Source organism: Suncus etruscus, chromosome 14 (genome assembly GCF_024139225.1).
Source record: "Suncus etruscus isolate mSunEtr1 chromosome 14, mSunEtr1.pri.cur, whole genome shotgun sequence".
In the NCBI taxonomy this organism is placed as follows: domain Eukaryota; kingdom Metazoa; phylum Chordata; class Mammalia; order Eulipotyphla; family Soricidae; genus Suncus; species Suncus etruscus.
Genome location: NC_064861.1, coordinates 3,379,240 through 3,391,731, shown reverse-complemented (window position 1 = coordinate 3,391,731; position 12,492 = coordinate 3,379,240). Strand labels below are relative to the sequence as shown.

General features: G+C 41.6%; 1 pseudogene; it reads right to left on the bottom strand.

Annotated features, from left to right (window-relative positions):
* Positions 1–701: 701 nt before the first annotated feature.
* LOC126027554 (NADH dehydrogenase [ubiquinone] 1 alpha subcomplex subunit 8-like) overlaps positions 702–12,492 on the bottom strand; it is a 70,302-nt pseudogene continuing 58,511 nt past the window's right edge.

Here is a 12,492-nt window from a genome sequence, read left to right as displayed (position 1 = left end):
TGTGACTCCAAGACAAAAGGAAAAGGAAAATAATTATGTTACGAGTTCTGCGTAACTGTATGAGTTAATAAGTAAAAGACTGTAATAAAAATCTCTGGATGTTTAAAAAACAAAAATCAAGCATAGAATATTCTATATAAATGAAGTTAATTCATTACTGAATATGCATAAAATTTCTAAGAAATGAGAGGTAAAACCAGATCTCTTTGAATATAGGTGCTAAAAGTGATGCAATACTCAGCGCCAACTGCTGAGAAGTATGTGTTGCCTTTTAATAAAGCTCCTTTAGGTTTCTTGCAAAGCTGCTTTCAAGGCTCTGAATTCCTTGATATATTGCCTCTTTCTTCCATTCTGTGCCCTTCCTCTTAAATGAGAATGTAGCTGAAAAGTCTTCTTGCTGAATGCTCATTTATTGAGGTTCCTCCATTCTCTTCAGGCTCACAAGATCTCATGTGGTCAATCTGCTGTAGATCTTAATGGCCTTTCTATGGAAGCGCCTTTTTTAGATCTTGTTGCTTTCACTATTTTGTCTCTGTCTTTTGAGTACTCTTTTTCTTTTTCTTTTTTTCCTTTCAAAGTTTTAATGGCCAGGAAACAGTACAGACCAACTGCCAAGTCACATAAATGAACTTTTCTGTTAACGTTTGTGATCCTGGAAAGGACGCTCTATCAGAGGACGCGGGGTGACCTGGGCGGTGACCGAGTGTGGCTAAGTGTGGGCTGCGGGCCATCTCACATGTTCCAGAAGTACAGACGGCTGCTGTGCTGTGCTTGGCAGGCTTCAGGGTGCCTTGGATCTCGGGGTTGGGTGCCGGCCTGGGTCTCGAGGGATAGGGATTCTCGGGCAAAGGCCGGTCTGTCTTCACTTCGGTGACCTTGGACAGCTCGCCCAAGTCGGGTCGGATCCAGCCCAGCTTGTCCAGCACACACTCATCGAACTTGGCCTGCTGCTTGTGACAGTGCTGGAACAGCTGCAGGTGCGAGTAGTCGATGCAGGTCCAGTACTCCGTGATGGGCTCCGCACAGTGGAGCTTGATCTGCCCGAAGAAGTCCAGCGCACACCTGTTGACAAGCTTGCCCTCCCCCAGGCACTGACGGGGTCCTTCTCCTCCCAGCGGCAGAGCAGGAACTCCTCGTTGGGCTCGTTGCACTGGGCGCCAGAGTGTGAGCAGCGGCCTTGAGCACCTAGCAGACACGGCCTCGCGGGGAGGGCACCTCGCAGCGGGTCGGGGCTGCGCCACCATGCCGGGCATCGCATCGTGGAGCTGCCGACTCTGGATGAGCTGAAAGTGCAGGCGATAAAAGTCAGCTCATCGAGTCCTCTTTTTCTTAAAGTTTTTCTATTCGAGTTTATTTTTGCTGGACTTCTTTTGAGCCTTTTGGATTTGGATGCCTATATTTCTTAAATCTGGGACATTCTTATCTATAACTTTCTAACTTATTGGTTATTTATTGAATTATCTTACCTGTTATTCAGGGATTCTGATGATTTTTATATTGTTCCTTTTAAATTCATCTTATTTTTCTCTGGTGTGCCATTCATTCATTTTTTTCTAATGTACCCACCTCTTGCATTAAATAATTAACGATGGAGCTGGATGGCGATGGATGGAGGCCTTTGTGCTTAGGCCCCAGCCAGGTGGCTTCATCCCCCATGCAGCCGGCGGGTCCCAGGCCCAGGTGATCGGCGAAATCACTCACTCACATGCAGGCATTAGGAAGCATCATCTTTATTCATGCCCTGACCACCACAGGTGTGTGGCCTATCTCATAACCTTTTAAGCATTCAGCCATTCTAGGCTACCCTGCATCTAAACCCTTTGAGCCATCTTCCCTTTGGCCTCCATCCTGGTCCAAGACCAGAAACAGAGACCCCAAAGCCAGCAAGCTCAGCAGGGCCGAAAGGCCCGAATCCCCTCGGTTCAAGGCTTATCTAACTTTTCCAAGACCCCTCTCAGGAATGGGCCGGGTCTTGAAGGTAAGGTCACACCTAGTATCCGGTTCCCAAGACCCCTCCCAGAAATGGGTGGGTCTCAAATAGGTACCCTACACCCACCTCTTCTTGTGTTGCTTTCTAGGTTTCTTCCAGCTTCTCAATCTTTTACTTAGAATAACTGCACTTTATAAGACCTTATCATACTCATGTTATCTTACAAAACTCTTAATTCCATTTACTGTATTTTTTTTTTGTTTGTTTTTTGGGCCACACCCGGTGATGCTCAGTGCTCAGAAATTGCTCCTGGATTGGGGGACCATAATGGACACCAGGGAATCGCACTGTGGTTCATTCTAGGTCAGCGTGTGCAAGGCAAATGCCTTACCGCTGTGTCACTGCTCCGGCTCCACTTTACCATACTATTAACTTATGCCATTTCTGCTTGTAATCTTCTCATTTTGATTCTCAGACTTTTTTGTGCCACACCCAGTGATACTCAGGGGTTACTACTGGCTCCACACTCAGGAATTACTCCTGGTGCTGCTTGGGGGACTATATAGCATGTCAGGGATCGAATCCAAGTGGGTGACATTTAGGTCAAGTGTTCTACCCACTGTAGTGTTGTTTTCACCCATTGGACTTGAGGGCAGTTTTATGCCTCTTCCCTAATGGGTTTGTTGTTTTCCTGCCATGCTGAGACTGAATCTTTGTAGCTAGCTAGCTAGCATCACCTGCCAGCCCCTAGGGGAGTCTCTGAGGATGGGGCTGGGAGTTGTTCTTTTTTTTTTTAATCCCTATTGCATTATCTAGCTCAGTTATTGTGTTTAAAAGTTATTTTAACCATTATTTTTCTAAGGGCTACACCCAGTGGTGTTTGGGGGGTGGTGATGCATGTAGTGTGAGGGATTGAACTCAGGGCCTCGCAAATGCTCTACCACAATGGGAATTATTTTTCTAACCCTTTAATATTGAGAAATTATCACTTCCCTCCTTTCCTTTCTTTTGTGGTTGTGATGTCTGGTCTCTTCTGTACTCTTCCTGCAGTGCTCTTGGGGGCTCACAATCTTTAGGAGTGATACTTGTTCACTTCTGATGTTCAGGGGGCTTAGCTATTATTTTTCCCATTATCTCTGTTTTAAGCAGTCTACTATTTCCTCCATACTTACAAATTTGTGGGCTTTTAAAAATGTGTTTATCATGGTCACTCACTGTTACTTTACACTCTTCTCAGGCCATCTAGCAAGTTCCATTACACTTGAACTTTTCCAAGTTTTTTCTCTATTATTCGTGGCAACTTTGCTTCTTTTGTCATTTTGCAAATGAGTAATGGTGCAATGAATGTGAGGTTGCATAGATGAGATCTTATTGGACTCATGATCGTTGTGATTCTCAATTGCATTGACATTTTCCATGAGTCTCCAAATTACCTTTACTTTAGAGTCTTAAAATTAGTATACTCAAATGTATAGAAAATTAATCTTCTCCAGCCTCTGAAAAAAAACGAAGTTTTTAAGTTTCCTATAATATTAACACAAATAATGTGGCAGCCTCTAATATTTAAAGTGTTTATTTATGCTTTCACAGCTTTGTAGCTGAGATTCTATGATTATCTATACTCTGCAGATGATGAAACCGGTCACAGGTTGATCAATGTGATGAGGATTACTTGGGTAGACAGTTTGGAACTGTGCTTCAAAGAAAGTGGTACTTGCCTAGAATTAATGCTCTTTTTCTCTGCTCCCCAACCTTCTCTTTGTTGTCCTTGTCATGACCTGGGCTTTCACCCTTGGTTGTGGTACCAGAATTGCACTAAGCAGGTGGGGTATGCCAGGGACTCAGATTGTGATCTTAGGCCTGCAAAACAGGTGCCTTACCCCAAGCAACATTCCAGAGCCCTAGAATTATTATATTGTTCTTAACCAAATTATATTATTTGTAACCAAAACTATATCCCATTTTCTAAAATAGTCATTGCAAAAACTTCATGTTTTCTGTCAAGAGTAAATAAAGAGGCTCACATATGTTGCTATAAGTGGTAGTAGTGTTCACCCTACCTGGCACACATGTGATGGTCAGAGACTATAAAAAAGAACACGGTCACTTTTCAAGCCACTAGAAAATCTATGTTTTTGATAAAGTAGCTCTGGGTTGTAATGTTACTCTGGGACATATTCATACTCTATGTACACAGTGGACCTCGTACTGATGTATTTAGAATAACTGCATGAAGAAATGCAAGGTGGGCCGGAGAGATAGCATGGAGGTAAGGCGTTTGCCTTTCATGCAGAAGGTCATCAGTTCGAATCTTGGAGTCCCATATGGTCCCCCGTGCCTGCCAGGAACAATTTCTAAGCATGGATCCAGGAGTGACCTCTGAGCACTGCCGGGTGTGACCCAAAAACCACAAAAAAAAATGCAAGGGTTTAAATTGGGGTTATTGAAAATACTTTAGATCCCATGATTATAGTGAGAAGGAAAGCAATTGAGTGGAGGAGGAGAAAGACAATTATGAAAGGACAGGGTACAAAAGGTCTCAGGTACATTAGTGGTGCTAAAGAACAAAACTAAATATCCAAACTGGATTCAACAACAATGAAATAATGAGACCCAAACTTTAACCATAAAACTTAAAAAGGTGCCTGTGATGATGGTAAACTGGGGTTCGTGATGGCATGGAGTGGACTCTGGGAACATTGTGGAGAGAGGTGACACTGGTAGTGAGATTGGTGCTGAAACACTGTATGTTTAAAACTCGACTATGAAGAACTTTTTTTGGGGGGGCACACCAGGCATTCAGGGGTTACTCCTGACTCTGCACTCAGAAATTACTCCTGGCAGGCTTGGGGGACCATATGAAATGCTGGGGATCAAACCCGGGTCTGTCCCAGGTCTGCCGCATACAAGGCAACCACCCTACCACTGTGCTATCACTCCAGCCCCAAAAGAATGAAGAATTTTATAAATTTTTAAATTATGAAGAATTTTATAAATCACAATGGTATAAATAAAAATAATAATAAAGAACAAAGATGCTTCTATTTCTTTGTGAAGCTTGGACAGTTACAGTAGTGTAAGGAGGTCTGTGTCAGGAACCAGGGACAAAAACCAATCCTGTATCTGTGAGATTTTGCATACAATGAATAGTCCTTATCCATTATCTACTCATTAACAAATAGAAATAGTTTGTTTACAGTACATAGGAGATTTCTGGTGAGATTAAGAACTGTATTTGATTTGGAGAATGCAGGGTGGGGCAATGAAGAAGGGTTGCTAATGGCAACTTCCATGTTCCTTTCTCACCTTGGTAACAGTGCTGGGGGCGTGGCTTCCTGAAAATGGAAAACAAACAAAACTGTGCTTCTCTTGTTTTTGCAAAGAAGCAAAGCCATGGAATTAAGTTTCAGTAAATTGAATGTAGGTGGAAACATGGTATTGAAATTATAACTAGCAGGTCTGAAAGGAGCTGAGTTGGTGGTCACTATTTTGCTCACTTACCTTCATGAGACTAGTAATGACTGTAGTGGATGCCAGCATGTGCTCCAGAGAACAAGAGCACAGAGTTTAGGGTGGTGGAGCAAGAGCACAGGAGCTGGGATTTTGATAACTTTCAGGATTCCTGTAGTTACTCTGCAATTGCCTGTTTCTAGACTTTGTACAGACAGAAGGCTTGCCTTACATACAGCCAACCATGGCTCCATCCCCAGTACCCCATAGGTGCTACTGGGAAGAGATTTCTGAGTGCACCAGGAGGGAAAGAGGGGGAGGCTCGTATCCCTCCAGAAATATCCCTCCCAGAAATTCCCTGCTACAATTTCTCTTTTATCAAAGTCATCTGCACTTGTATATTGAAATCTTACCTTCAAGTAAGCCAGTCATATTTCAGAATTATCAAAATCATCCATAGCACTTTTTTTTTTTACATTTGCAGGTTAAAATAGCTGTAGCTTTGATTCAACGTAAGGTGTGGTTATCCTGCAGTAGCAAAGACTTCTTAAGGATATTCAACTCTATTTTGCATGCTTAGTCAAAAAGACATTGTTTTTCTGCAGTAATACTATTTAATTCAATAGAAAGAAATAATTAACATGAGGAGCCAAACCTGAAGGTTTATTATTTCCCTTTACAATACCAACACTTTTGTTTTAATAAAATAACATCATATACCCCATTAAATTGATGACTTAATTTGATTATCTCCATAAGTCATAACTGAATTTAATGCACATATATTTTAAATAAATTTTTATCATTTTTAAGCATAACAAGTTTATATTTAGTCTAAAAGTGAGAGGCTGCACAAGAAAGAATAAATTGCTCAATACATTTTGAGTATATGAAGCCTTTTGCCCCATCTATGCTGACTTCTGTGTTTTCCTCCTGTTCCTATTCAGAGTTTCTTTTGTTGGACTTGCTGGAAAAGACCATATCATTAAACTAGTATAAGCAAAGTAAATTTTTGAATTTACCTAAGAAGTGCTTTTTTTCTCAGTAGTAACTTTTTTCAACCCAGCCTTTATTGTTCTTGTTAATATTGTTTCTGGGAAAACTAGGGCTTGCACACATACTTAGCTGAAGTGCTCACACATCAGTGCTCAGGATCGTCACACATCAGGCTATAAGCCTGCACACTTGACTGCAACGTTTACTGAGGCTTGCACTCCTTTTGCTGTGTTTTTGGCTCACTGCCTGCTGAGTAGCACACTTTGAGTTGAGGCATTCAAGTTTCAGCTGCGCTGCTGAGGGTCACTGATGTGTCCACACAGTGTCACCTCAGGCTGCTTAACGCATGAGTAGGTGATACATCCTTCATACTCTAAACAAGCACCATGCCCCCAGCTTCACAGGAGAGACATTTTAGGGATATAAGGAACATTGAGGGATGCCTGGTTTCTGTTCCAGTGACACTGCAAGGGATCAGGGCATTCAAAAGCCATTTTACTGTCCACTAGCTATCACTTGTTTACAGAATGTTTGACTGTCTGAGTCAACCCTAACCTTGGCTTTTCTTTCCCAGTGCAGTGGATTAATAAACAGACACATTTTGCACTGACTGTGATTGGCATGAGCTTGTTTGCAGTGTCTGAATGAAGGGTCAGGAATGCTGCTGCACAGTCAGCAAATTCTATGGATAACATGAACACACACACACACACACAGATTTGTATCCTGGGAAATTCTGCTTTGGCTGATTTATGCTGTGTGTGATTGTGTGTGTGATTGTGTGTGTGTGTGTGTGTGTGTGTGTGTTAGGCACAAGAGTCCAGGACAGAGATAAGCTATTTTTGGCTATCGGTCCTGCCAGGCAGTTTCAGAAGGCATTAGAGGTAGTTTTAGGTGATAAAGAGCCTCCCTTTGAATGAAGTCATGAACATCTTCCTGAGGAGAATCCAGGAACTGGATGGGCAAAGCTGCCTGAACCTCTTCACTGGGGAAGTCAAGATAGAGGTCTATGTCCAAATCCGACAGAGTAACCCAACAGGAGAATGTTGGCAATGCACGTGGGCCATGCCCAGAGTTTCAGCATCCTGGCCCTCAGGGTTGATGAGGCACAATAAAATAGAATTATACCCCCCCAAGAGGCCTCTTTTCAAGGGAATAGTTAGGTATTCTTGGTACCTCTGCTGCGAGGACAGCTTGTCAGCAGGCACAGCACCAAGTTCACACATGTTAACAGGAACATGCGGTGAAAAAGAAGCATGTGCCAGATAATAGCAGTATCGCACTAGTAGGAGAGCACTGCTTAAGCTGACTCAAGATCAGAGCCAACAGGGCTGCAAAGAACAGGGAGCTCCAGCTAAGAGAGGAAGCAACAGGGAGGAGAGACAAGCCTAGCATCTTTTGAGGCCTGGAAGGAAATTGTTCCTGACCATGCTCAGAAGAGGGGACCTACAAGTGAAATAGCAATCATTTTAATTTCATCTATTCACAAGATTGGAAACTATTTTTTATGATTTAAAATTTTGGTAGGGATACTAACTGATGAAATTGTTAGTTCAGGGCAAAATTTTGTATAATACATTTCTCCAAATCCTATTCTTTTAAGCTACCAAAATTGAATTGAAATCCATTCTGAATTCTCTCACTGTGAAGTAAGAGAATCCTCATACTTGTGAGAATTAAATGATTGTCAATGTAAGCATTTAATTAAATTAATTTTTATACAACACATTTGCTTAATGAATTGCTTAATGAATGCTATATGAGTCCCTGACTAGATATCTGTTCTGATGTTATTATTCTGATGGTATTATTCATTACTTTGTGGACCTTTGCTCATTTTGTATAAACTGGATATTCTACATTCTGAAGTTTGGAATTAAAATGGTACCAGAAAATGAGGAGGGTGTCTACCACTGAGGCAGGTTAAAATGTTCACAAATGTTTTTTCATACTGGCAATATCTAATTATAGATGGGATTGTATTTCGTGCTCTGGGCCTTTACTGGAGCAAGTGTCATCAGTTCAAACAGGGATTGTTTTTAAAGTAAAACCATGCAAGGAGATGTTCTTTCCTGGAGGTGGGTAAAGGACATTAGCAGGCTACATGGTCATAGAGCCATTTTCATTGACATGAGCTAAATTCCATTTATGGACTTTGAACTGATCTGTAACATTTATTGAACTTCAAAACCTGCTTGCAGAATCCATTCAAAGTAATTTTTAGATAGAATCTAAATGCTTCTGTAAAGTCAACCTTTATATATGTGTGTATGTGTGTGTATGTATACATACATAATACTGTGCCTGATTCTCTACGAAAGGATGTGTTTGATAGACATGCAGTAATAGAAATCAAATTTGATCAAAGATATATTTTAAGTCTATTCAAATTTTTAATTTTCATACTTTTTTGAAAAACAATCCAAACATTCACAGACTGAAATGCCTTTCAGTAGTTGCCAGTAAGTAAGTCAAAGAAATGAGGAAGGAGAGCACATTTATAGGTGTAACTGGATCCTACACCAGTGAGAAGTCATGGTGCTCCCCTGGGATATTTTTTAAATCTAAAGCAGGATTACAATTAGTTTACAGTTACAAAAACACAGTGTATTTATTAAAGGACAGACCTATTCTGTCCTGCATTGTACTTGTGCATTTTCTTTTTCACATTATTCTTTTTTATTTATTTTTGGGACCACACCTGAACTGGCTCTGAGTTCAGAAATTATTCTGGCAGGCACAGAGTTGGATGCCATATGGGATGCCTGGGTCAGCCACATGCAAGACAAATGTTCTATCTTTTGTACTATCTCTGAACCCTAAATTACTTTTAAGGAAATTATCTTATTGAGCTCTCACAAATATTTCCTCTGCACATTAGAAGTACTAGAGACACAGAAAAGTGAACTATTTTGTGCCACATGACTGTATGTTTGTGAAAATCGGGTAAGAATGTTGTCTTTCTTTAGTACTTTATCCCCTATGGCCTCCTCCCCTCTGCTCCTACTTAAAGCATCTTGTATTAGTTGGGTCTGCTGTGTCCAATCCTGCATCATCTCTTTATATCCACACCGGAGGAGAGTGAAATGAATGAGACTGAAATTGGAGACAGAAAAACGGAAACCTTGTGGTCTCAGAGTTGACAAAATGCCCAACCTCCCATTTGTAGAAAGCATCAACATTGTGCAACATGAGCTTTAGCTCCTGACTTTGGGGTTTCAGTAAAAAGAGCTATTACTTTGATCATCCAGTTTCCACAGACTCCATACAACAGCAGTTAGAGGACTTTCTTCTCTCACTGTTTCCTACTCTGGACCCCCTCATCCTTGCCTGATTCAGTCAGAACTAATCTACTGTGATATTTTTCTCCTTCACTTCTCTCTCTACATAAACATACCCTATGCATTTACATCCATATGCCCTTATTAATGTCTTAAGACTTTCAAAAAGGTATATTATTGGGGCCAGAGTGATAGCACAGCAGTAGGGCGTTTGCCTTGCACACAGCTGATCTAGGACGAACCTTAGTTCAATCCTCCAGCATCTCATATGGTACCACAAGCTACGAGAAATTTCTAAGCACATAGCCAGAAGTAACCCTTAGTGTCATAGGGTATGGCCCAAAAAGAAAAAAAAAAGACATTGTTTTTCCTGGAAAATATACTATGAATAACTCACAAATAAACAAATCTCCCCCTTCTTTTTATTTTCTCTATCTGGAGGTTGGGTACTACCTCCCATCACTCAAAATGTCATAGGACATAAGTTTGACTTGTTCACTGTGGATCTAGAGATCTGAAAAAAAACAAACAGAGTAGTGTTGAATAATTATTTTGTGAATAACTAAAGGTCTGATGTGTTCTCATTTGCCTTGATGGCATATTTCTTCCCTGACCTCAGACTCAACTCATGGGCACTGTTTCACTCTTAGGCACATCTATGCTACTTTACTACTCTCTCATTTTTGTGTTTTCCATAGGAAGAGTTTCCATTTCAGTAAATTGACGAGGTTGTGTATGGCCAATCCCAGTGTGCCTCTGCAGCATATTTTCTCTAATGCATAGATTTTATTTTTATTTTTTTGGGGGGAAAGGGGTTGGACATACCTGGTGGCACTCAGGGCTTACTCCTGGCTCTGTGCTCAGAAATCACTCTAGGCAGGCTCAGGGGACCATGTGGGATGCTGGGGATCAACCAGGCTGGCTGCATGCAAGGCAAATTCGCTACCTTCTGTGCTATTGCTCCAATACATCTGTATAGATTTTTGTCTAGATATTCTGCAGTACTTGTCTTTGTGACCTCTCAGCCTAGAATATCTCCCACACTGGAGGTTCCCAGGAACCCCCCCCTGGTCCTCAGTGCTCTACATTAAGTACTTATATCTACATAAATATTTTATTTAGAAAGACATCATCAAAGAGGATTAGACAATCCTTTGAAAGAACAATGATAGACATAGCACAAAAGAAAGAAGGCCACTTTAAGTGAGGGTGGTGAACTTCCGGGCTTCCAGCTCTTGAAGAATCTCTTTCCTTCCTGGGAGCCAGGAGCTTTTGCCAGCAAGGGGAATGGCAGGCCTCTGCCATGCCAAAGGCCTTTTTAATCAGGTCTAGGAGGGGCCTGGGGCTTGGGTCACCCCAGCACCCTTCCACCTCCTTCCTCCAGAACTCCAGGGCTACCCCTGGGCTGCACAGCCAGGCAGCCAGTGAGGTGGGTACCAGCAAGGACTTTAAAGGGGACCCCAGGGTTTTCCCATTTTCCACCCAGCTCTGAAGGGAGGGTTTGGGTGAGGGTGGTGAACTTCCGGTCTTCCAGCTCTTGAAGGAACTCTTTCCTTCCTGGGAGCTGGGAGCTTTTGCCAGCATGGGAAATGGCAGCACAAGAGCATAAGAGATGCTGGCTTTAGAAAGTCTTAAACAACTTTCCCTCCTACCCAGGTCCATTCTGAAACCGGGTGGAGTTTGGATATCATTGGGTTTAATCTGTTTGTCATATACAGGATGTCTATGTTGTATACTTCCTTTCCCCCTTGACTCGCCACCCAGAAGCTTATTTTTAGTCCCTTACTCCCTCACTCCCACCGCCTATTACCCCACATTTAACCATTTTTACCCTCAGTTCTTGGTTCCACAGAAAGCACATTATTAACCCCACCCAGCTAGCTGCCAACCCGCTACCAAATTGAAGGAAATAGACTCTCAGGCTGAGAAGAAACCAGTACTCTGTTCCTACTTATCTACTCTCAGCGGCCTCCTGTCCTCCACCTTCCACTTCCACTTCCAACCACTGTGTAATGGTGGTTGCTACCATACTAGGTTTCTGATTAAATGCTCAAAGGCATTTCCCGATATGGAACTGCTGGGAGTCATTTTGCAGACTCCAGATGGGCAAATCACAGACCAAAGTGGTGTTCAGGATTTAGCACTCTCCTCCCGACTGTTTCTTTTTGTTGTTGTTGATGAGGAAAATTTCTTTCTTTCTTTTTTTATTTTTATTTTGATCATAATGGCTTACATATCTTTCACAGTAGTATTTTAGGTACATAATAATGTTGAATCAGGGGAATACCCATCACCAAATTTGTCCTCCCCAATCCCAGTTCCCTTTCTGCAACCCATATACCCCACCATCACCCCCCCAGGCTGCTAGAGTAGGTGGTTCCCCTCTTCGTCTAGCTTACTATTAGTGATCATATATCTGTTTGGTCCTGGTACCCTCCCTTGTTTCCTCCTCTATTTAAGAGGCGGAGCTAGATAAATCAAGTTATGTGGTTTTGTTTGAAGGAGAGAAAAGCAATAGATTGGGGAACAAAATAAAAAATAAATAAATAAACAAAAAGAAGTCAAATACGCTAAAAATGGGCGAAGTCCTTCTAGAGGCTTTCAACCTCAGTTTGAGAGAGGACATAAAAAAGGTAATTGAAGCACCACAACAATACAAAAAAAATATCAAATTAAATATCCAGTGAGCACTACAGCAATAAAGACAAGTACCACACAATAGTCTCGGTTCTGAAATCAAACCATGACAAATTGCAAAAAGAAAGAGAAACATAAGATAAGATAAAATAAAATAAAATAAAATTGGAGACAACAACTTCAATATCTACACTAAAA